Genomic DNA, 24,482 nt, shown 5'->3' on the forward strand with positions numbered 1-24,482 from the left:
GGCTGTCACATCACTACAGAAAGCTGTTAGAAGTGTCTTTGCTCAACCTTTAAAGCCTGAAATTTCAAACTTGCAATGCACAGCAATTCTTGCATCGGCCCGTTTCTGATTTATCTATCGTCCTTGATTAAATTCATTTAATTAGAGGAAAAACTGAAGACAGTCCTGAATTTTCAAGCTGCTGAGAGAGCTTTTGTTTTCTTACCAGCACAAAATGGAAGGGTGAATAACCTGTATCCTGAAAGCTGTGGGTAGTATGGCATTTTACCTAGAAGCCATCTATGAGGCCGCGTGACTCCAGGAGTGCATGCACACCTCTGGCAATTGTGGTGCAGCATGTAGCTAATTAGCAAAGCTTCATTTATGATCTTAAATGGTTGAATTATCTAGCTTATAGTGGAGATCCCTTTACAGGCATTTCTGCAGCATCCTTCTGTTTTGCCTGGCAGTCGACACAATTTATGAGTAAAATCTGTAACACATGAATTTGCAAACCCTGTAATTGGTAGCAGCCCCTGCAATTGCTCCATTTCCACTTAAATGCTCTTTACAACTCTGCCCATGTATGTTTTTGTCATGGAGTTAAAGAAAAGACTTGGTCACTGTTAACAGTGTCGTGAAACAATCTCAGTTTATAGATAATATTAGTATTCCAGTTCCTTTGTACAGGAGTGTACTGAATTGTGCATAAATGTGTAGCTTTACCATCGTCAGTCCAATTAAGGAGCTGAAAAGTAGCATAAATATTTGAGTTTAAACTTGATAACCCGCTGCATCATCAGGAGGAGTTTAAATTTAAGGTGGAAAACAACCTTATTTTCCTGTATTTTGCCTGTAGTTCTGCAGTACTTTTGCAGTACCTTTAGTACTAATCCCTCCTTTCTCAGAATGCCCATGGGCTATGTCTTCTGTGCTCAAGTCTTGCCAAAATGTGGCATCTGCCTTGTGCCTGGTTCTTCTGACTGTAAGGTAGGAAGGTAAGGTAATGTTGAACTTGACCTTCCTCTAACAACAAGGCTCTCTGTTGTGAAAATAACTGTTCTGCGTATGTCCTCTCCAGCAGCGACGTTTACTGTTGCCTACTTCAAATAGAGGTGAGGCAGGGGAAGAAAGCATGTAATCTCCAGTGTCACCAGCTTTTCTAACGCAGATATTTACAGAGAATTCTTCTGTTTTCAGATGTGGAAGAACCAGCATTTTGCTTCAGGTTTAAAAGGCAGTAATCTCAGGGCTCATAAAGCATTTGGATATTAATTAATGAGTAAAATTTTGTGGCATTAAGATCGGATAGGAGTAGTTGTCTTTTGTTCTACTTAGCAATTACTCAAGCTGAGAAGAGGTGGAATAGGTTCTTTATAAAAGTTGGAGATGATTTCTTTAAATATAATATAGTATTGGGAAGCTCTGCAGACCTCTAAGTGTGGTGGGTGTCTCCATATTCAGTTTCTCAGCTCTTCCATATTTAAAATGATCTTGTTACTATTCAGCAGTTGCAACTTATAGACATATAGTAAAGTATAGACAGACCTGTAGAAAGTATTGCTGTCTGTTAATCCTTTATTTTTCCTTTGAGGGGTTCTAAAGAAGAAAAACTGTGAGAGATGTGGAAGTATTTTCATCTAATTAAAAAAAAAAAAAAAAAAAGTAAAACAGGATTTTTGTGTTTGTTTTCTCAGTGGATGTGTTCTTCAAATACTTCACATCTTCAAGTGCCAGCAGTGTTTTATTTCCCTGTATCTGGCTCCCTGGTGAGGTGGATGTCTTCAGAGCTCGATGGAAGAGACAGATAGGATTGTCTTCTGCAATCCTAATTATCTGTTGTTTGGTGTGTTTGTTTTACTGTGCAGGTACTCAGGGTAGACCCAATTGGTTTGCTTTTTGTTACTGTGATGGTAGTTCAGGGGTAGTCCATCCCAGGTGGAAATGGAAGAAGCGCTTTCCTACTGACTTCTCTTCTAGTACCCTCAGAAATTGGGAGGCCTTTACTTAGAGAAAAGCAACACGTAAAATGAAGGTGTTAAAAGGAGTTTCTAGGTATGTGCCGATTGTTTTATTTGAAGTTACGTACTAGAACTTGACTATACCTCCAACTTCTGGAGCTGCAACTCAGAAATGCATTTTTGGGGACACTCCAGTGTAAGGACTTAATTAAACATGAACTGCTGAAGAAAACTGACAGGAGTTTTATTTTCTTGTTTTCTGTAGTATTTTGTCTGCCTCTTTGATTAGTACACCAAAAAAAGCAAACCTGCATGAGCTTCTTTGTTGTCTTTTTCCAGCATTCCCTGTATAACATCTTGACTTTCATGAGATTTTTTTTTGTTGTTGTTGTTATAATTCCCAGTTGTGTCCCAGCTTGTATATATATATATATGCATATATATATATATATATTCATTCTAAGCATTAGACATGTGGATTAGATTGGAACCTGTGATAATTTTGTTTTTACGTGATAGAATTTTTCAGAAGATCCTTCAGTGAAGATCAGCAATGTATGGGAAGGCACAACAGGCATGAAGCAGTCACTCAGCCTGTTAGTTTCCATCTTAGGTCATTTTTCTGTGCAACAGTCTAACGTTTTAACTATTAACATCTTCCACAAATAGACATTTATATCAATTCTTAGTATTCCAGGCATTAGTTTTCTTGCTGAGTGTCGTGTTGACTGGGTTAATTTTGCATTGGGGAAAAAAAAAAAAAATCACAAACCAGCAACCCTAGTTCACATCAAATGCATAATTTTAATCAATCTCTATTTGTTGTTTTTTAATTCCTCCTGACAATATCAGATAAAATGCTTGATCTTAAGTAGTAGTCTACTGCAGGACTGACTGCAATGGCATGCCCTCAATACCCTTCTGACTGTTCTTAGCTGCTATGGGATGTCTGTTGTAACTGACAGAAGAGTTTAAAACAAATGATGTTCCACAAATGCCGCCTTGCTTTTACAGTTTCAGAAGCAGAGAAGTGAAGTTGGGCCAAAAGGATTAAAACTTGGTGGATAATTCAGTTTTAAATAAGTTGTAAAATCTGAGAATGCTTAGTAAAGCTGATTTCACTTGCTCCTCAACTTTCTTACGTGTTAAATGTAGGGGTTTTTGGTATTTTCTTTCCAACTTGTTTTCTGTCCTCTCCATCAAATTCTCCAGCTCCCTATCAGAGAATGAGCACTGGAGTGGCCATACAGAGCTTCAGTTTAGTTAACAATTTTACTTGAAGAAACTCAGCATCAGCTTGAGGGTCTGCAGTGTGTTGCTGGAGTGTGGAGCATCAGGTGAGCTGTCTGCTGCATCTGGAACTTGTATGGCCTGTGGAAGAGATAGTAGAGAATTCCTAGTTCTGGGGGCCACTGACTTCAACTGGGAGCAGCTGCATACACTGCCAGTGCAGAACTGGTGTTGTTAAATGTACAGGCCTGGGCTTTAATTATGCAATGCCTTGAGTACTTTTGTCAGTATGAAACTAAATAATTGTGAGATTCTGCATCAAAAGATGAGTGCTTGACGATATTTCTCTTTCAGGTTTTTTCTTTCATTCTTTCTACCATGATGCTAGCTACAGAAACCAAAACTCTACTGTTTGAAGCATTTCAACAAAGTGTCTGTACATTACGATGAAGTGAGGACATTGTGCTGGAAACTTTAATTCAGGTTGGGAAATTATGAATTCCGTTTGAGTATTTTTGTGATGCAGCTCCAAGGAGCTGGCTGATTTATGTCAGAACAGGATGCCAGGATCACACATACACTTCTGCACATTGCAAAGCTGTGCACATCCTGCATCTGGTTGCTTTTCCTTTATCTTTGCTGTACATACTCACAACCTCTCATGTGTTCCTGGATAACAGATGTGCATGTGTTTTCTTCTTAACCATATTAACACCAAGATCAGAAAGGGCTATTTGGAAGTGAAAGGGTGGCAAGGGCAGCTACCGTGCAAATTCACATCATTTCTTCTTTTGGCTCAATTGCTTTCCCATTATTTTAGCTATTTTTTGTCAATATGCAAACTTCTCAAACTGCCAGATTGGGCTTCCTGGAGAAGTAATGTGCATATTCTTGAAAGATTAAAGAGTGAGCATCTCCTGTGTTGCTAACATCTGTCCTGCTTAAGGCAATAAATATACAGTATATGCTGTCAGACAGGATCAGCACTATGCATTTGACATTACACAGGTGCCTGTAACAAGGCTGTGACTCCCTTTCTAGTTATGCTTTGGGTGGAAGAGGGTGGGTCGTCACCTCTGTCATACACAAGGGCAGCAATTTTCACTCTTTTGTTGTTGTTTGTAAAAGAGAGCAGTCTGGTATCTGGAATGATGTGGCATCTAAACTTGTGTCTTTCAGCTTTATATGAATGTTCAGCTAATTTCAAATGCTGCTATGACAAGTGACTTTTTTCTCAATATAATATATGTGAAATATCACCAGTTTCACAGGAAAAACGCAGCCCACAGCCCCTGTGCAAATCTTGTTCACTATGATTTTATGAAATCACTACTAATGAAATGACATCATTGTAGGAATGCACACATGCTAGCAATGCAGTAATAGAAGGAGATTTCAAGGGGAAAATGGAAATTTTTTTTTTCCATAAGGAGCCAGACATGCTAAGAATACATTTTGAAGCCTCGTAGTAATGTAATTACGATACAAAAATATAGCAGAAAATAATAAACATGCTTGTCTAGCTTGAAATTTATGCAGGAGATGAAACTGCTTGGTTTTTTTTTGACACCTAAAACCACATTTCTGAGCTTGCAAATGTGTAGTCAAAGTATCTAAGCTGTTCAGTCACCTCGTGATGCAGAACCATATTGGTTGGTCAAATGGAAAAGAAACTTGTATAGTGATGCTTTTTAAGTGAGCTTATGGAGTTCTCAGTGTAAGGGCATAAATCTTTCAGCTCTCTACATAATGAAAATATTTTGAGAATTGCTTTATAGGCGTGTTTCTAAATGCTATCTTAAGAGTGTCAGGATTAGTCACTGAGTTTTTCAGTAGCAACTGATTGAAGGCTTTTTGGATTACTACTTGTGCATAAACGCAGGGCGCGGAGTTTTAAAGAAGGTTGAAGAAGCTGGATTATTTTTGTGTCCTCTTTCCCAGCATCAACAGAAATGAAGAGGGTTGGGAAATGTTTATACATAAAGGGCAAGTCATGAGATTCAGAATATGACAGCAAGGCAAGTTCTCAAGGACCAGATTTGTAGGCAGCTGTAGCCTATGATTCTATTTTTTACGTGGTAGGTACTTTACTATGGAACATGGTTTAGTGGGAGAATATTGGTGGTAGGTGGGCAGTTGGACTGGATGATCTTAGAGGTCTTTTCTGACCTTGGTAATTCTGTGATTGCATGATTCAGCACTTACGGGTACACTTGCCTCCTTCATGAGATGCAGAAAGGTATTACTGTGTTGGCATAGCAGAATCCCAAGCTCAAGCTTTTTGGAGGAGCGCTGTATCTTCATGGGTCTCCCCTCTGATGAGTTAGGTGTGCCCTCATACCTAGCAGTCCTAGGGTTTTTCAGTGTGGAACTGAGTACAGAATACATTAGCTGCACAAAGGAGTTCAGATGCCTGACATCTTCCTCTTCCCTTCGAGTCCTGAATAAAGGAGTTTCAAAATCTGACCGCATGCTCTTCAAAATAAATTCCTATCTTTGTTCAAAAACAAGGGCAAAAGCCTTAAAATGCTTAATGCAGGTATCTGAAATGATTGCTGGAAAGGAAGAGGGTCACTCGAAGATTCTCCTTAAGAGGAGAAGGCTCATTTGAAGTTGAAATTTAAAGGCTGAAAGTAATGTATCTGTAGGTTAAGAGAAATCCCTCTTACAGAAGGCAAAAAAAAAAAACCTGGTGTTTTCTTTTATTTCTAGATCATTTTGCCTCTTTACTTTCCTACTCCTTTTCCCTTCTTCCTTTCTATCATTCCATCTTTGCAGAAACTCTTACTATTCCTCTCAAAAGCATCCTGTAGATTCCAGAAGCAATAATAACACACTTTCAAATAAACCTTTCATACAACTGCTATCACTTTATTTTTCCATTGTTGCTTCTTTTCTTTTTAACGAATAATTGATTAATGTATCATTACAATTACTTATTAGATTATTTTCCTTTGTTTTTCAGACCTTCTTGTACTGTAGCGTATCTTCTGCTGCTAAAGTTAGTGTAAAAATAGTGTATTACTGCAAAGAAGATGTTTAGACAATGTTTAGACAGCTTCGTAGTTTCTGGATGGCAGTATATTCCTATCAGTTGTGCTGTTGGAGGCTAACATTCAGCATGTTATTGACTGAGCCTTTTAGCTTGCTGTTTCTAAACACGTTTCAGGTTTAGAAAAAATGACTGTTGGATGAGAACTAAGCAGTCTTGCAGATAGTGTGATAAATCTTGGAATCATAGAATGGCTCATGTCCCATCACGATGGGATCATCTACTTCCAGCCACCTGCCATGGGCAGTTGCCACTCACCAGATCAGGCTGCACAGGGCCCCATGCAACCCAGCCTTGAACACCTCCAGGGATGGGGTGTCCAGAACATCTCTCAGCAGCCTATTGTAGCACCTCACAACCCTCAGAATACAATGTTTTCTCCTAACATCTAACCTAAATCTCCCCTCTTTAAGTTCAGTCCCCCCATGCTATGACTATTAGACTGTCACTCTCCCTCATACTCATAAGCTCTAAGTATGGGAGGGCTCCTGTGATGTCTCCCTGAAGACTTCTTTTCTCCAAGCTAAAGAAGCCCAACTCCCTCAATGTTTCTACCTAGGAAAGGTGTTCCAGCATCTCTGTGGCCCTCCAAGAATAGCCATTTCTTAGTATTGAAGTAGGTACTATTTAATTTCTTTCCAAATACACCGCACAGACAGAAACATTTAATGTTAAACCTCTTCAGAACTGTTTTGCTGCAGCAGCTGCGGTCAGATGAGATTCCCTGCTGAAATGCATTGAGCTTGTCAAAGGTACAGTAGCCAGGCAAACCGATTTAATCGGGTACAAACGTGTCTGATGGGGAATGGTATAACAAAGAAGTGAAGTGCATGAAACAAATATGGGGTGGTCGAAGCAGTAAGGGAAAATATCACCAAGAGGAGCAGTGAACTGTTATGAACTGAAGTTGAGTTGAGCCAGTGGAGTCTTTCTGGTGCAGCTGAGAATGGTTGGCATGCAGGAAGCAGTGCTCTGTGAGCAGTGGTACAATACATGACACAGTGCTTTCTTCTCAACCTAGTATCAGGGAAGTCATTTTGAAGAGCTCTTAAAAATTCACATATAACATAATTTTATTTATTTATTTATTAATTGGAGTGGCTTTAAAATTCATGTTACCATTTTAACTGCAGTTAAGCTCTCCTGAGGCCTGGAGCAAATCAAGAAGATCTTAGAGCCATCCTTGACTTTAGGACTGAGGTGTGTTAAGAGCACAGTGCACTTATTTTTACTGCTTTTTGAAGAGAAAACCTTGACACGTTTAACTGAGGGAATGTGATCAAAGGGCAAGCATATACTTTAAAAGATCTGTGGAAATAAGGCAGAAGAAAGGTATAATGAAATAGAAAAGGTATAATAACATAAAAATAAAAACCTTAAAAATGTCATTTAGTGTATCTGTTGTGGATGGATAAATGGATAAAGCGCATTTGTCAGCATGAAGCAGGAGAGGGGCCATGCTATAATAATTCATTCTTGCTTATTCTAAATCAAAGCCCTCGTTAACCTCCATTAAAAATAAATAAATAAATAATGGTTTGTTTCCAAAACATTTCCAACACTGGCTAAGCCAGCTTTGAATTTAAGTAACGTGGATGGTTTTGTTAATGTAACTCTCCAAGATCCTCAGAAATTTTGCAGGCTTCAGAGGCTGCTGGCTTTTTATACCATCCTGTTTTCAGATGACTGAAATAAAGTTGATGCTCAGTTTTTCCCACAGTTGTTCTGAAGCTGTATTATTGTAGCATGCTTTCAGCATTACCTGTTTTAACTAAAGGAAGCGATAAAAATTGTAGAGTAAGCAAAAGTTATCCTGTATTTTTACTGAATATGAAGTACTGGGTTTGGAATATGTCAAGGAGAAAGTCATTGCCTAGAGAAATGTCGTGCTTTGTTCCACAAAATTCCTTTCATGTTTAATTGATTTAAACTATTTCACAAATGGCTCTTTCATTTTTGCTGATTGTTTCTCACAGAAGTCCTGCATTTTTTGCACTAACGTTAATGGATAATGATGAACACGAGTATTTAAGGTCAGGCCTTGCTGTCATTAAACAGCGAAGCAAGGAGGAAGTGATGTTTTTGGGAATTGTGGAGAGCTGGTCCAACTGCTGGAATGATGCACCTCAGAGGTGGAAAGTGGTTGGGTTTCTATGTATGAGGAGCCAGCCGTGTATTCTGAAGGCAGGATATCAAATAATGGAGAAGGTGGTGACTGATTCTCATCCCATCTGTCTTCACCCCTCCACCCCCACTTCAGATCCACCTGGGAAGATGTATTCTGTATGTAGTAACATACCAGCAGGAAGATAGGTGAGACGGCCAATAGGGGTTTGGCAGCTTTTTTCTTTTGATTGTTTTAAAATCCCTGTTTATTTATTTAACTTACGGGTTTGTGATGTGTGAGCAGTAATAAAATCTGCTTTGCTTTAATTTTATTACTCTGGCTGCTGTCTGTGTGGACCCTGAATATCAGTTTGAAAAGGAGAAGGAAATACTTAGCAAGAAAGAGAGCATCAGAAGGGTGAAAACTGGCATTTGTATCAAGCTTCACTGAAATAGAGCACAGCCCAGCATGGAGTTGAATTTCTTTGGCTTTTCTTGTTATAATCCTTATCAGAATGTATGAGATTATTTTAGCTGAAGTTATCGATACAGACACTAAACCTTAATACTGCATAACTGTGGTATCTATTGAGATGAACAAAGTCCAGAACATTTATGTCGCTTGTAAGGAATCCTTTGAAACCAGCACAAAAGCATTAAACTGACTGTAGAGATAAGCAGATATGATAAAATCATAAAAAAACCCAAAAAAACACAACAAAACACCTGCAACCACCCAAAAAAATCACTCTCAACCCCTGTTTTCTCCTGGCTGTTGAGAAACTTGTTTATTCTTCATTTAGATCCATAGAAACTTCAAACATTTCATTTTCATATCATTTGGGTCTCCCTGCTTGAGCAAGGAGGGTGGACCAGATGACCACGAGGGGTCCCTTTGATGCTTAACCATTTTGTCTGCAGTAGGTGGAAGAAAGACTGCAGAATAAAACTCACTGCTCCTTCAGTTGTGCCAGTGTCATGTTTAAGAAAGCTACAGGGCAAACCAGAATAAGAAAGCGAAGTAAAACCGTTGTGCATAAAGTTTTACTAGAAATTGTGATTGCTTCAGTTTCCAGTGGAGGGAGCCCAATAAAAAATGCACTTACAGAAGGAAGTGGACTGCAGTAGCTGCAAATTGGAATGCGGTGATATAGCAAAGAAAGTACAGCTTTGAACTCTGTCCTTTTCTCAGCTGTTGCTAACTTCTTGACTTCAATGTCATACATTGCATGTATACCTTCCTTTAAGAAGGGCTCGTGCTTATCATGCAAAGCTCAGGAAGATTGTTGGTTAGGTCTATAACTTACATTGTGTATTGGAAGGAATGATTTATGTGGAATTTATTTAGGTTGATGAATTTACTTTTCTTGTTAGTAAAACTGGTGAGATGAAGGGAATTATGTGTTTCAAGAATTCCTTCAGATTCAAAAGCCAGGAAATTGCTAAACTTTTTAATCAATCATGTTTGTACACGTTTGTCTGAAGTGAATTTGATTAGATTCTTCTCCTGTTATTAGTTGTGTCATTCACATGGTTAGTCCTTAAATAATATAATCTCTACCCCAAGCAGTGCAGCATCGGGAAGAGTTTTTTGTATAAAGTATGCTTGTAAAGCTGGTGAGATTAATTCTTGGTTCTACAGCTCTTCTTTAAGTCTTTTTTGTTGTTGTCTGGTTGTGAACTGAAGAATACAGTACAAGGAATTTGATTTGTAGGTGAGGTACTTGAAACTAAAATTTACCAGTTATGAAAATACAAGGGTAAGAAATGGACCTGATAAGGATAAATGTATGTTGTGAGAGGGGGAAAAATAGGAGAGTGAGAAGAAGAGAAATTGAAGAAAAATCAATGTAAAACAAACGTAGGGTAGACATTATGCATATTAGCAATGAATAAGATAAAATTGTCAGGGTAGTTTTGATTAAAGGATCAAGAGTGACTTGGAATGCCTGGAATTGACTGAGACGGGAAATGACAGGCTGAGCAGCGTAACCCGTCTTGAGCTGCAGGAATTAGCCTACCACTTTGTTTTCTCAACTGCCAATTTATGGGTAGAGAGCTAAGGAAATAATAGCAATAAAAGTTGTTCTTTATAACATATAGAAAGAGGGTACGAGAAGGCTGCAAAAAGGTAAAAAGTAATAGAACTGCAGCTGAAACAGAGAGATTCTGTCGGGAGGTGATGGTTACTGTTATCAGAAGGACTTCAGTACATTTAACTGAAGTTTTAAGTGAAGTTTTCAAATTGCAAGGAAGAAAACCAAAAAACGTCACTGAAAATGGTTAAGTTTGGAAGGAACAGTTTTTCTGGTTCTGTGGTTGTAGTTTTCACAGGGTGCTACTCAATAAGGTATTAGAAGTGGATGTATTCAGGGAGGCTGTTAGAGCAAAATGCTTGAACAAGGGCTGGAGATGGTTGGGCCAGATGATCTGAGTCCCACTTCAGCCCTTTTGATTAACAGGATTCAGAGGTGGTTTGTTACATTTTCCATTTTGGTTAATATGTTAAATTGTCCAAATGAATTTTCATTAGAAATGCTACTTACCTGGAGCTGCACGGAGGTGCTGTAGCATTGCAGATCGGTCTTTCAGTTGAACTGATTCCCATTAAAATTACTCGGTCCATACCAGAAAGTGGGAAAAATAAAGAGTTGTTTATAACCCGGCAGACTTGGGTCCTGTGTCAAGCATTAATTAGTACTGCTGTAGTTAGTGTAACCGGGCATAATCTTAATAATGTGAAATATGAACAATAAGGAACTGTTTGATGAGAATTAAAGTAATAAAATAGAATAAAACCGATGAAGGAAATGAAGGATGAAAGGCAATGTTAGCACTGCGCCTGGAGTCCAAATTTTGTGGTGTTCCTTGTAATACACTACATGAAAATAGTACCTGTGCAGATATTTGTGGTTGCAGTTGCTGAGTAGATCTTGTAGGGCAGAAGGTATTTGGGGTCTTGGATTCACATTTCTTGTCATTTTTATGATTATTGTCTTGGTTTATTTTAAGAGTAATAACACAATTCATTTCAGCTTGTAAACAGAGCACTATTTCAAAGCAAATCTTTTTTCTTTGAATCTGTGTAGAGTGAGATCAGTAAAACACAAAGATTATATCCCCGAATCAATTAGCAGTGCAAAAACAATTAAAAGTGCAACATTTTACATACGGACTTTAACTTGCTGCAAACTTGTTTCTAAAATACGTGTTGTTCTGCATTTGGAAATTGCGTTACCATGATAGGTGACTTCCATGAGGAATTTTCCTACAAAGGTCTGAAATTTGTGATTTTTTAGAAGCTTGTTGCTTTGTGCCAAATGGTGACTGAGAATGAAGAGGCTGGGCTGCCTGCTAGGTGAGGTTTAACAGGGTACAGACTGAAGTCTTGTGCATATAACGGTTGTTTTTGATACCAACTGCAGTATGAAGAACTGTAAAACCAGACTGCACAAGCCAACTGTTAGGCAGAACTCACGTTTAGATTTCGTGAGGTGGGAGGAACAAAAAGAAGATTATAAAACGCTGTGCTGATACATTCAGTAAGTTTAAAAGGCTTGTAAAAAGCATTTTGTAAAATACAGCTTCAGTATTAATTATTTTTAGGCTGAGTCTGGAAGCAGGGTTTTGCTGGGATGTTTTTTCTTGTTTTAATAGTGGTATTCTACCAGTGCAAATTGCTGCTCTGTTTCACGTCAAAGTGTGTCCTAGCCTGCACTCCTGATGAAACGTGTTGTGGTTATTGTGGAACACAATAATAACACAGTTGACTTCTTCACTTATTTCATATAAAAATTATAGTTTACTTAGGAGAAAATGTCATGCACTGGAAGGTCTTAACAATTGCTTCTAATATGTGCCCCCAACCCAACGAGATCTCATCTGTTTTATTGAGTCACTTCTTAAATGAGACTTCTGAAAGGTATAGGAAGTACCGAATTAACCCTTTATTTGTTGTAATGAAGTCCTTGCAGTGAAGCGGGGATCTGGACATCCTTTTTGTCTCTAATAGTGCTCTCAAAGGCAAGGTGGGTTTCCTAGGTGTGACGACCTAATCAGTGGCAGGCAATTGCAAATTAGTGCTAGAATTACATTTTTAATAGAATACTTTTTTGAATAAAGACTGGAATTCTCATGTACTGTTTTTAGTATGGAATTTCTATTACTGAATTGCTTTACAGCAAAAGAGAAATATATGAATGCATTAATCTGAGCCAGACTAGTGTGCACGGAGTGAAAATTCAGCCGAAGGTTCTACAGCTGATTGATGGTGAACTCAGGAGCACAGTCCAAGCACTGTCTACTGGGCTGCAGGCAATCTTAATTCTGGCTCTCCTCAGCAGAGGGGGACAAGGGTATTCATGATGTGTTACATACATTGAAATCTGAACTATCTAATGCTATCAGATACTCACTCTGGAGTAGAAAATCGCTGTATCTGAGACAGTGTCAAGAGCTCAAAGGAAGAAGCGCAAGCATTCTTTTATTCACTTTAATTTTGTGCTGTAACCACTCTGCACGTCTGGACTGTATTATTGCAGTTTAGTCCTTTGTATTTTATTTGGCAAAACAAAACTCACAGCACACTGGTGGGTGAGTGGGTTTTCACAATTACGGTAGTAATGGCACAGCGACAGACAGTGTAAGAGAAACTTCAGATTTCCATCTCAGTGTGGCTGTATTAAGTAAAAAGAGGTTTAACAGAAAAAGTGAGGGAAGAGGTCGATAAAGGATTGAGCTGTGCTAGTCCTGAAATTACCACGATGCGTTCCTTTGCCAGTTTCATACTACCCATATGTGGCTGCAGCAGCACAACAAACATGCAGACTTTGTTTTGAGCTTTGTGTCTTGTAGAGGATCTGGTACCTTCTGACATAAATGAGCAACTAGGCATAGCTTTTAGGCCAGAGTCAACCTAATGTATAATCCTGTCTTTGTATTCCAGGCGTAGTTCATTTCAGCTGTTTATTTATGCTCTCATGAGATTGTCAGAGCAATAGAAAATATTGCACAAGGAGAAGGATTCCCTACGTGATGGGAATCTTTGTGCATTATTGCTCATCTTACAGCCGTGGTTGGTTTGTTTCCATGTTTACTAAGGCCCTGTGGCCAGATCCTGTACTCACCTGCGCTCTAGATACTTCGCTACCACTGTGAGTAGTTTTCTCTGTTTCTGTTGGTAATTTCTTTCAACACGATCATCTGGAAATAGCTTACTTGTTGAAAGCAAAAAGCTTGTGTGCTTTGTTTATATACGTATTACTTCTTCTAAATGATCAAGGGATTGATTCATTCCTTGTGTTCCACTGTGCCGGCGTTGGCCTGATTTATTGCATCATGTCCGTGACACCCATGGCTTCGGAAAAGCATTAAAAATTTCACATGCCCTCTGCTCTTCACCCATGTCATTTTGAAGGACTGGCCTAATCAGGCAAACGACAGGGAGCAGAAAGAAATACGCTTCATGGGTAATTAAAATTGTGGGGTTTTTTTGTTGTTTTGTTGTTGGTTGGTTGTTTTTTTTTTTCCTTCTTGGTGTTACATTTAGTTTAGAATAATTCATTTGTGTTTTGGGAAGCTAAGTTTTTGTAATTCAAATTACCTGAGTAACCTGAATTCTGTGTTTGGAACATTGGTTTTAATAATTGACATTTATATTCATTCCCAGAATACATTTTGGCCCTTTTGCAGAAATGAAACAGGGAAATAAAGCTTCTTCAATGTAGCAGTTATTATGAGCGCAGTATGAAATCCACATGTGTTTGTGGAGGCGATGTAATAGCTGTCTGTTGAGGAATGCTGTTTTACTACCTCCTGGAAAAATAGTTTTTAATTGGTTCTTAGGGGAAGCAAGCCTGTGTTTCATGAAGGATGAGTGTTGGAAGAAAACATACATGGTTAAGGGAGGTTCTGAATAATGTGCGGCCTCTTAGGTGAAAATTAACCATTATTTTTTTGAGTGAAGAGCTATTTTTTAATACGCTTTCACTGTCAAGGAGCCATACACCAGAAGGAAGTTGCAGCAACAGTTGCATGTGCAATGGAAATACCTGAATATAACTTTACTTCCCTGCAAGATCATAGTGCATTGGGTGGAATAATTGCATGCAGTACTGCCTCGAGAAAAGCAGTTGTCTCTTGTTTACCCCTTTACTGCGTCCTCCTCAGCTTCAGTTCCGTTACTTGTTAAAATCTCCTGAACTGCATTGCTGCAGGACACATGCAGAGATTTGCTTTCCTTAATGAAATACTAGAGCTGAAGGACATAAAAGATTTTAGCATGACATTGTTTCAGATGTAATGTTTTAGTTTTGCTTGGTGTTCAAGCATCTATCTTTGCATCATGCTGTGTTTTGTTTTGTTTTTTTGTTGGTTTTTTTTTGTTAAAGAGTGGTAATGTAAAAGGTTAAGGAACATTTTCACCTAGAACTGTGTGTTTCTGATGAACTCCCATTTTCCCATAGCAATTTCAGTAACCACACGCTGTTTTACAGGAAGAGTGACTTGAGGATATTGCTTGATCTCTCTACCTCCCATGGTAAACCTTCTGTTTGTTTTGTGAATTTAGTAGTCAGAGGTGCGTGATAAAACTTGCTGTCTCTTACTTAATGACACTTCACAGCCAGTAAGGCTGCCAGACTGCTGTACAACTTTCCTTTCTACCACAGTAAGCAATGCGGGGGAGCACATCACAAGTTATTTTCTTTCCTAATCCCTTATATTGACTCAAACACTTAAGTCTATAAATAGATAAGCACAATAAAATAAAAGGAGTATATGGAAGAACATCTTCACAGCTCCACATGGTCTAAGGAGAAGAAGCAGATGTGGGAAAAGAGCATGAAGAACTGAGTCAAGAAAACTGAGGTTTTCAGATGAGTGAAGCATGAATTAGAGTTGGGAGAACACGCTGACCTGTATTTATCATAGTAAGTAATATAAGAAATATATGTATGTTATTTTCTGGTAAAATCACACCGGAGGAGCAAACTGAAACCAAATGTTTTGGCTTTCTCTAGTGGCAACAAAGTAAGGACACTTAAAATAATGTGTGCTGTTTTGTACAGAACAGTACTGAATCAGAAGTCCTTTAATAGTTGGCTGACCCAACTGCTTAAAGGGTAAGGGATGAGTAGTTTTGCTCACACTGAAATGACCTACAGCATCACTTGTTTTCTTCTGATTATAGAGTTTGTGCTTTCCACTGTGTGTTTTTAGTTTTCAAGTATTCTCTTTGTAGTACCCTCCTCCCTGAAGAGTAGTCAGACATTGAGGACTAAGTACTTACTTCTGTCGCCTTTTACTTCCATGTATGTTTGAAAACTTTACAGAAACACTCCCATCATTGTTATCAGAGAATCCTGAAAGTGTGGCCCTACCTTGAGGTTTGCGCACAGATGCTGTATACCTTGCCACGCGAGCAATATATGACTCAGTGCTGGAGGAGCAACAGCAGATGTACTTTTGGAGGAGATAATTGCAGCAGATGTGTAAAGTGCTCATAGTGCTGCAGGCTTTAGTATCTTTAATGTGAAATTTTCAATTTGCTTTTTTCTCCCAGGGTTTCAGGTGAGAATCTTAGGTTTAATTTCTTTCAAAGAGGAGCGAGCTCTCTAGGAACTGGGTCCCTAGTCCCTCTTCTCGTTGTCCAAAAGGACAACCTTCACCATGGTTACCAGGTGGAAAAAGAACCTGCATCCTTGTTTGCAGTGCTTCTTTTGAGGGCAGATAAACCCATGTTGCTGCTCTTAGATTACTCATAGGAATCCAACGGGATTAATTCTCTGCTGGAAAAGAGTGAACCTTTTATTGGATGAAGAAAATGGTTGGTAAAAAAAAACATGGAATTTCAGTCATTCTGACTTTTAAAAATTGAGACTTTTGGTTTTGAGATTCTAGTTGCAAGTTATTGCTGATTTGCTTCAAATAAGGGAAAAGAGTATTAGAGTGCATTTATAAAGTATATTAATAAGTATATGAAGATTTGAGCGTCGTGACTACTAAAACCTAGCTGGATGGTATTCAAATGTTGTCAAGTGCAGTATGGTTTTATATAGCTATCTGTTTTATTTTCATTTCCAATCCAAAATGGTCATAAGTCTTTTAAGTCTGAGCAATCAGTGCATGAGTACCTATTCCACTGGGAAATAACTTCAGCGTTGTCTGTCAAGGTGGTATTGGAAAAAAAAACAACTCCCTGGCCCTCTTAAGCCATGTCTGAAAAATAAAGTATTTTTAGAGGAGTGAGGGCAAGGCTGTGTGTTGGATGTAAGGGACTCAGATAATACAAGCTGCGCATTGAAAATAATAAAACAGCTGCTCTGAAAGCAGTTTTTATTATGTTGGCTGTTGACGTCCAGAGACAGATGTTGGTGGTGTGGCAGTAGAGGCTGAACCTTCCCGTCAGTATTCTGTGCCATGTTGTTGCTGTGTGACAGATGGCAGCAGAGGGGCAGTCTGACAGGATGGTGTCTGACACAGAAGTGCACGTGGATCAGTGTTGCATCATGGACCTGCTCCACATGGACAAGATGCACCCGTTGGCATTGACGCTTGCTGAACGTTTATAGGGAGCAACTAGTGGATATTTGAGCACAGTGCGGTGATGGATGGTGTGTTCCAGCAGTGGTGGCTGTGATGTGAAAGACAAGCCACATGCATCTGGATGGCTGTGCTGATTTTTATGAGCGTCACATGCAGGCTCTTGTTCAGCCCTGGCAAAAGTGCAGAGCTAATGGTGGTGAGTGACTGTGTTGAAAAATAAGTGTTTTGTAGCTGAGAATTTGCTCTATCAAGTGTTGTTATTGTGCTCTTTGTCATAGTTTCCATGGAAACAAGTAGGAGGTATTACTTTTGGAGTGACCTATGTATACATAAAGAAAAATGCATTTAAAATCTATTCATCTCAGTGCAGTTTTGTGGGCAGTTTTGTACGGAAGAGCTCATATTCACACTTGCATGTTTGTGCAGCAGATAATGCTCTTCCACATTGTGAATGCCTGCTTCAGACATTTCTTGTTTGAGCCACTGCTTTCCCAGTTCTACCGGTGGTAAAGTGTTAGAAAATTAACTTTATCATCCAGCGCCACTAGAAACATGAAGGTGACAATAGTGCATTTAAAATGTTCCTGTTCAAAACATTTTCAGCACAATTAAAAGTCGGTTTCTAATCAAAGTATAGCAGGAAGTTAAACTGACTCCAGAAGAAAAGCGGTGCATGAAGCAAAGCTACCTTCAGTCAGGTTCATCTACACACCTAAGCTTCTTATCTCGGTGTGCACCTTTTGCATATGCATACATTTGTTTCATACTTACTTCTTCCAATTACTTTAGCAATTTTCTAAATGCCCCAAAGCATTGGTTTCTCCATGGAAAAAATTACTCTTGTACAGTGTGTGCAGCTGAAATACAGTTATAGGCTCATTAGTTATTTTCTATTTTAGCGTGTTCTACAGTATTTCAACTTAATTAATTTCAGACCTCTGTTTAAAAGGGACACAGCTATATTTTGCGTCTGTTGAAGTTTTCTCATTGCTTTAACGTTTTCACAGTATTGTATGAATGGAAGAGAAAGCACTTTCATAAAGTCCTGCACCAAAAGTAATGTGATATAAAACGTCACGTGAACTCAATAAGGAACGAAGTTCCGTGTGTATTTTTTAACATTGCATCTTTGACTTCCACAAGACTCTCGTTAGCAGTGAATAAAATGTTTTTCTCCAGTACAGTGAGAAAATATGGTGTTCAGCACAAGACTCATTGTAACTCTGGTTTCCTAATATTGTTATTTTGGGTTTTAGTCTATGCTAACTTCCTATCAGCTATCTTTTTGTTGGAATCTGACATTGTGCACTACTTTTTAAAACAAGAAGCATCACTGAATGTATCTTTCTACTATTTTTCTGTGCATCGTGCTCTTGTGCTGAGCCACTTGTTAGCAAGCAGCTGTCGTCTCTATCAAGAGTTGTGGTGTAGGATTACTGGAGTCTGGATGCTGTTTGCAACACACCATTGCATTGTTCTATTGTTCTACTCACCATTGTTCTTTCTATCTCTCTGTATAATCTATTTGTATAAATATATACATGTATATTCTGCATTGTTCCATTGTTCTAATCACCATTGCACCACAGCATTGTTCTAAGCTATCTTGGAAACACTGTGTGGGTTAATCCTTGTCAGATGTTTTGGGATGCACCATGCTGTCCAGCCCACTGCCACACACTTTTCTGGTGCTTCCTTTGGTTTGGATGGTGCTCTGGAGGGTCCTTCTGTGCTGTTGCTGTGTGTGCTTTTAGACTGTGCTCCAAAGCACGTGACTGCTTCTGGGATGAGTTTTCTTCCTTCTCATTTCCATCCCAGGAAAGAGGAGTAGTGCAAAGGAAGAGTAGTGTTAATAAATGTTTTGGTTCCAGCTTAACACTGAGCTGTGTGTAAGTAATTTCTTAGTCTGAGCACTGAAATGGTATATGTATGAGGTGCTACTGGACCAGGGGCTGTGAGAAGGCAGGAACCTTGCAGTGGCGATGCACGCTGCAGTTTATTGCAGCTTCTTGATGGCCTGCTTCAAATCTGGGTTCAGGGCATGACAGTTTACTTCAGAAAAAGGAACCTGTGATGGGCAATCTGTCAGAATGGTGGTGTTTGTAGTGGTCATCCTACGGCGTGGACATCTGCTTTTAGGGAACTCATCTAAGACTGTCCTTTACATTCCTACTGATAGCTGTTGGGTATTACTGACTTCAGGCAATGTTAATGGTTACTGTGATCAGATAAAGCTGTCCTGTAATTGTGTTACTGAAGCCTCAAGTTATCAAGAAATTGAGGCAAATGGAGCACGCTGTCAGATGGTAGAGCTCCCTCCTGATGCTCTGCAGATCCTTGCTCTGGTGTAACTGACTGTAAGTGCCAACTTTGATTTCTACGGGATAGGGCACCCAGATAAGGTTGAGTTTTAACCTTGTGGTCGTTCTTCTGTAAATTCAAATTACAAGAAAATGCATTTTCCTGTAGTGATGCCTTTGTGATTTCTGTCATTTGCCACGAGTGCTTCATATCTTCTTAGAATTTAAGAGCTGTGCAAAGGATTATGACACTTACAATGCTGCTTTTGATTTTGCTGTATTGTTTTATCTATTTTCCTCAGTTTTCTTATTTTCTCTTTTTTTCTTTATTTTATTTTTTATTTTTTTTAAAGACTGTGCCATTAAAATAAAAACTCCTTTTTTCATCTGTTCCAAAACTAATGAGAACGTCCTACTGGGAAAATTATACACCGTCTCTACATCAACAAGAATGACTTTCCCAGGTCAGCAGCAGGAAAAATTACAGTGAAAAAGAAAATTGGTGGTGTTACTGTTATTTTTAATGGTAATTTTGGAGTGACGATTTTTTAGAGAAACACGCTTGTTCAGATTGTCATTATTTCTTATTCATTTGTTTCCACAAAATCCTTAATGGTGCTAATTAGTGAACTGAGTAAATGAAATAATCACATAATTTTTTAAATGAGTGATTTTGAGAAAGGCAGTGGAAATATTGTTACGTGCTGAGACTGTTGTGTCCTTCAGAAAAGGCTCAAACACATTTGAACAAAGGATGCTGTTCAGCCTCGGAAGACAAATTGCAGATTGAAAGAGAGAGGTCAGTGCTCAGGACACCTAATACACCAGCTCCATGTGAAGGGCTGTGTGCCCATAGAACTGAAAAAGAATCCAGCACGTATGCTGATCGGTCTAATTATAACATTACAGATGGCCATTACATAAGGAATGCCTCTAAATCAATATTGTCCATGCAGAGAGGCTTCTAAGTATACCTGATCCTGAAAGCAGCAGCTCTCTGTTTATCTCCAGGAGCACAGTGCTTGCAGTACAGAGATGCATATTCCCTTTGCAGTTACCGTACACCATTGTAGTCTCTCTTGCACCAACTGGATATTTGCAGTTGATTTTCTCGATCACTAGTTTCCCTTTTACTTATTTACTTATTTTTTGTGCCAGGCTTTCTTGTTTGGCGTGTATAGTAGCTATGGAAGAGGCTTATGGTTTTACTAGTGGTCTGAGCAGTTCATGTTTTAAGCTAAGGCTGGACTTGAACGTCTGATCTGTATCACAATCCATGTATAAAATACCAAATCACACGATAATTTGCCTTCACAACTGGCATTCCAGGTTTGGCCTCCACCAGGCTTCTCTGTGTGTTGCTACAGATGCTGTGTAAGAATTGCATGATGTCTGAACAGAGGCTGCTTGGGGCGTGCCTATAACCTGATGAACATTCATAGTCTAAATGCAGTAATGTAAGTATCAAGCCTGATACTGCCTGGTTATTGCTGAGCAAGACCATTGCTAGTGTGTTCTGGATTTTTGGCTGTGGATCTTTTGTAGCATATGGCTTTTCACAGTGTTGTACTCTTCCTTAAGAAACATGCAACTTTTGGGCAGGGCAGGCAGTATTTGGGATCTCACTGTTGCTGTGTTTGGAAATAACAGCTGTTCTGCTAGATTAGTGTCTGTAGGTCCATTTAAATATTGCACATTTAGTATTTAGATTAGGTTGGTAGGATTTAGCTATGAAGTGGATGGCAGTAGAGCTGCACTCCTGTTTGGTGATTAATGGTGAAAAAATATAATGAGTTGAAGGAAACTTGCTCTTTTTGGGTGCTAGTCTCAAGCAACCCTTTTAATTCTAATGGGAGCCGTATTTTTTAACACGCATTAACTTTTTAGCATTTAAAGACTGACACTGGTGAAATGCAGTTTTTGTGTTTGTGATTAATGCCACGTTACATTACGGAGTTATGTGTTTCAGAATGGTTAAAACAGTGATGCGGGTTAATCAGGATACTAGGACCTTGCTTATATCAAATAGCATGGTTAGAGTGGTTGTCTAGTTGATTTAGTTAGCTCTACAGCGCAGTGTGGAACAGATGTTGGTTTATTACCAACTTGCTGTGTAGATAACAACGTAAGGAAGGAAGAAATAAAGAAATGGCATACTGGTAAATTACGTAGCACTGCATGAGCTATAAAGTTGCTGTTTGGTGTTGGTGTATTGCGATGTACTGCAGATGATAAAAATATTCCATCTTTTTGCTGAAGGCTGACAAAAACTGCTTTTACACCTTTAAGTACACTGGTGGTTATGTCAGAACACATCAGTGCTTTAGCTTTGGGGGGAGTCCCTGTGCTCAGAAGTACATCAGAGTGAAGAGGTTTTATAGGAAAGCGCCTGCACATAGACTTCTGCTTCTGTGCTACATGTAAGAAAAGAGAAAATGTAAAAAGGAATGGCAGTCATAAAGGTGGTATCTCCGCTGGAATATTGATAAGGAAAAGTCTGTAGGAAGGGATGCTGCCAGGGATCTTTTGCCCTGCAGCAACTGTGCCCATTTTCTAAAGATAGTAATGCTATGAAATACCGTACAAAAATCACGATATGTTTTGCTCCTGTCTTGTTTCTTAACCCGATTGCTTCTGGTGAAAACTCTTCCAGGGTTTTGTTGATCTGACGGTATGTAGCTCCAGCTTCTAACTGTGCTTCTGAATATCCATTTTGTGTGCCAGTGATGTCTATAGCGTTAGAGCTTTTTCCTTCCTCTATCCTACATCCTTGATTTATTTATAGAGAGCACTCTCATTACCTCCCAGCCTACTTTTTACCAAGCTAATTTAAGCAGTCTCTGTTAGCATTCTCTTTGTACTAACTCCTCTTTGCTTCCCTGGTTGTTCTAGTAGCTTTTCCCTGCACCTGCTTCAATTTGAATTCTTACTTTTCTTCTTTTGTATTTTTTTTGAAGGCAGATGACTGGTAAAGTTCACAGAATTCCAGTTTACATTTTACCTGTTCCTTATAAAATGGCTTTAATGTGTTTCCATCTCTGCTGAAAATGCCTCCCTCGATACAGCCTCAGATTGCAGCATCCTCTTCCACACTGCATTTATCTGATTCTCTGTATTCATTGATTAATACATCCAAGTTATACTCCTCCTTTGTTATTTCCAGCTGATGATCCTCCAGCTTACAGCAGAAATTCTTGCTGTTTCCAGAGTGCTTGACCTTGACTCTGTGCGATTGCATTTTGTCATTGCTATCACTTCAGTCTTTCAAGGCAATTCAGTGCTTGCTTTTCAATGTTCTGTTCTTCCTCTGTGTTGGTAGAGGTAACAGTTCTGCATTTAACCAGCATCAGGTTTCATTACTGTGGTCCAGTTTTGTGTTCTGTTTTTGTCATGTCTAGGCCTGCTATTAAAAACTGCATCGGACAATTAATTGGGAACCCCAGTGGTACTTCATTGAGGGGTTCTAGAAATAAGAACTGCACCGAGTTCTGTTGGTATTTGCTGCATGCTGTGAGGAAAAAGGTAAAGGATTCTGCCAAGTTTTGTGAGATGCTAAGTTTTCCTCTGCACGATGAAAAAGAATTTCAAAGGGAGTAGAAAAAAAATCCAGTTCTGCTTTCTTAATGGGCTGGTCTTGGGATTACAGAGTGTCTTAATGAGGTATACTCGAGCCTGCTTTTCTTGCACGGAAACATATCCTACGGAGCTGCTGGAAAAAGTCTACAGTGACGTGTGGCTTCCTTACCAAACATGATTGTTAGTCATAAATCCTGTCTGCGTCAATCCCACTAGCCTTCATCTTGATAGTACCTGACTGCCTCCTTTGTATTTAAAAATAGAAACGACAGCCTCTCTCCCTCTGTGTTTTTAGCTCAATTAGTTGGGAGCTGCAAGTGTGCGGCACTCTGGGGAGCAGCTAAAAGCAGGGGTTGCGGCTCCGCTTCTCAGCATAGTGAGGGCCTGTTGTTCTTTGCCCAGGGGCAAATGATGCTGTGTGAAGCGGTTGCAGAGCTCTGCTGGCACAGAGCAGCTTCCCACCATGACCTGGTGCAGGCAGCCCCATGGCAGGGACTGCATGCTGATAGCAGCCTCAGCTCAGAGTGCAGCATCCCCCAGAGCAGTGGTGCGGAGCTTCCTCGAGCCCTGTCTAGGTGGCAGGCTCAGTTGTGTGCAAGCTAGATTTCTGTAAATGCTTTTGTTAACGTTTGCTAAGGTTTAAGTAAGTTGTGGTGCAGGTCAGAAATATGTTATGCAGTACCTCTTTTCTCAATCGCAGTTAAGGATGTGAGTGAATGCGAGCTTATTACAGATAGCTGTAAATTTTTTTCTTCTGTTTCTATCTCAGTGTTCAGTGACACGATTGAAAATGAGTGATGCTAGCAGCAGAGAAGAATAAGTTACTTTATTTGCTTTGGAGAATGTGGATGCGTCTATGAAACACTCGCTTCAGTGATTACTCGACAGTAACTAGTGGAATAGAAGTTGTGCCAAGTAAAAAGACTCCAGTTTTGTTAGGACTGAATTTTATGCAGAGGAAAAAGATGTAGGAATTCTTAGGAGCACGCAGATGTCTCCTCCCTCCATAGGCTGTGTTGACCCACTCCAAAGTAAACAAAGAATGTGCTCTGTTCTTTGTCAGTATTCTTCCTTCTTATTTTTTAGCACTGGAAATAACACTTGTTGTTCCTCTCTGTCTGTCTTTGCTCAAATATATTGCTTCTTCACTTGATGTAATTATTTTATTTTTTTTTTAATTTTTTTAAATTGTGAAGATTGCTGTGATGCAGCGTAAGAGTCATAGAATCATAGAAGTGGCCTGGGTTAAAAAGGACCACAATGTTCATTCAGTTCTAACCCCCTGCCATATATATGCAGGGCCACCAGCCACCAGCCCAGGCTGCCCAGAGCCACATCCAGCCTGGCCTTGAATGCCTGCAGGGATGGGGCATCCACAGCCTCCTTGGGCAACCTGTTCCAGTGCGTCACCACCCTCTGGGTGAAAAACTTCCTCCTAAGATCCAACCTAAACCTCCCCTGTCTCAGTTTAAAACCATTCCCCCTTGTCCTATCACTGTCCACCCTTGTAAACAGCTTTTCCCTCCTGCTTAAATGCTCCCTTCAAGTACTGGAAGGCCACAGTGAGGTCTCCCCAGAGCCTTTTCTTCTCCAAGCTAGACAATCCCATTTCCCTCAACCTTTCCTCACAGGAGAGCTGCTCCAGCCCTCTGGTCATCTTAGTGTCCTTCCTCTGGACCCTCTCCAAGAGCTCTGCATCCTTCCTGTTCTGGGGGCCCCAGGCCTGGACTCAGC

At 39.5% G+C, this 24,482-nt stretch overlaps 1 protein-coding gene across 2 annotated transcripts in view; it reads left to right on the forward strand.

Moving 5' to 3' along the window:
• COMMD10 (COMM domain containing 10) overlaps positions 1–24,482 on the forward strand; it is a 133,811-nt gene that overhangs the window by 17,715 nt on the left and 91,614 nt on the right. The gene's annotated exons all lie outside the window — the stretch shown is intronic.

The sequence above is a fragment of the Excalfactoria chinensis genome, chromosome Z (assembly GCF_039878825.1).
Source record: "Excalfactoria chinensis isolate bCotChi1 chromosome Z, bCotChi1.hap2, whole genome shotgun sequence".
NCBI classification, from domain to species: domain Eukaryota; kingdom Metazoa; phylum Chordata; class Aves; order Galliformes; family Phasianidae; genus Excalfactoria; species Excalfactoria chinensis.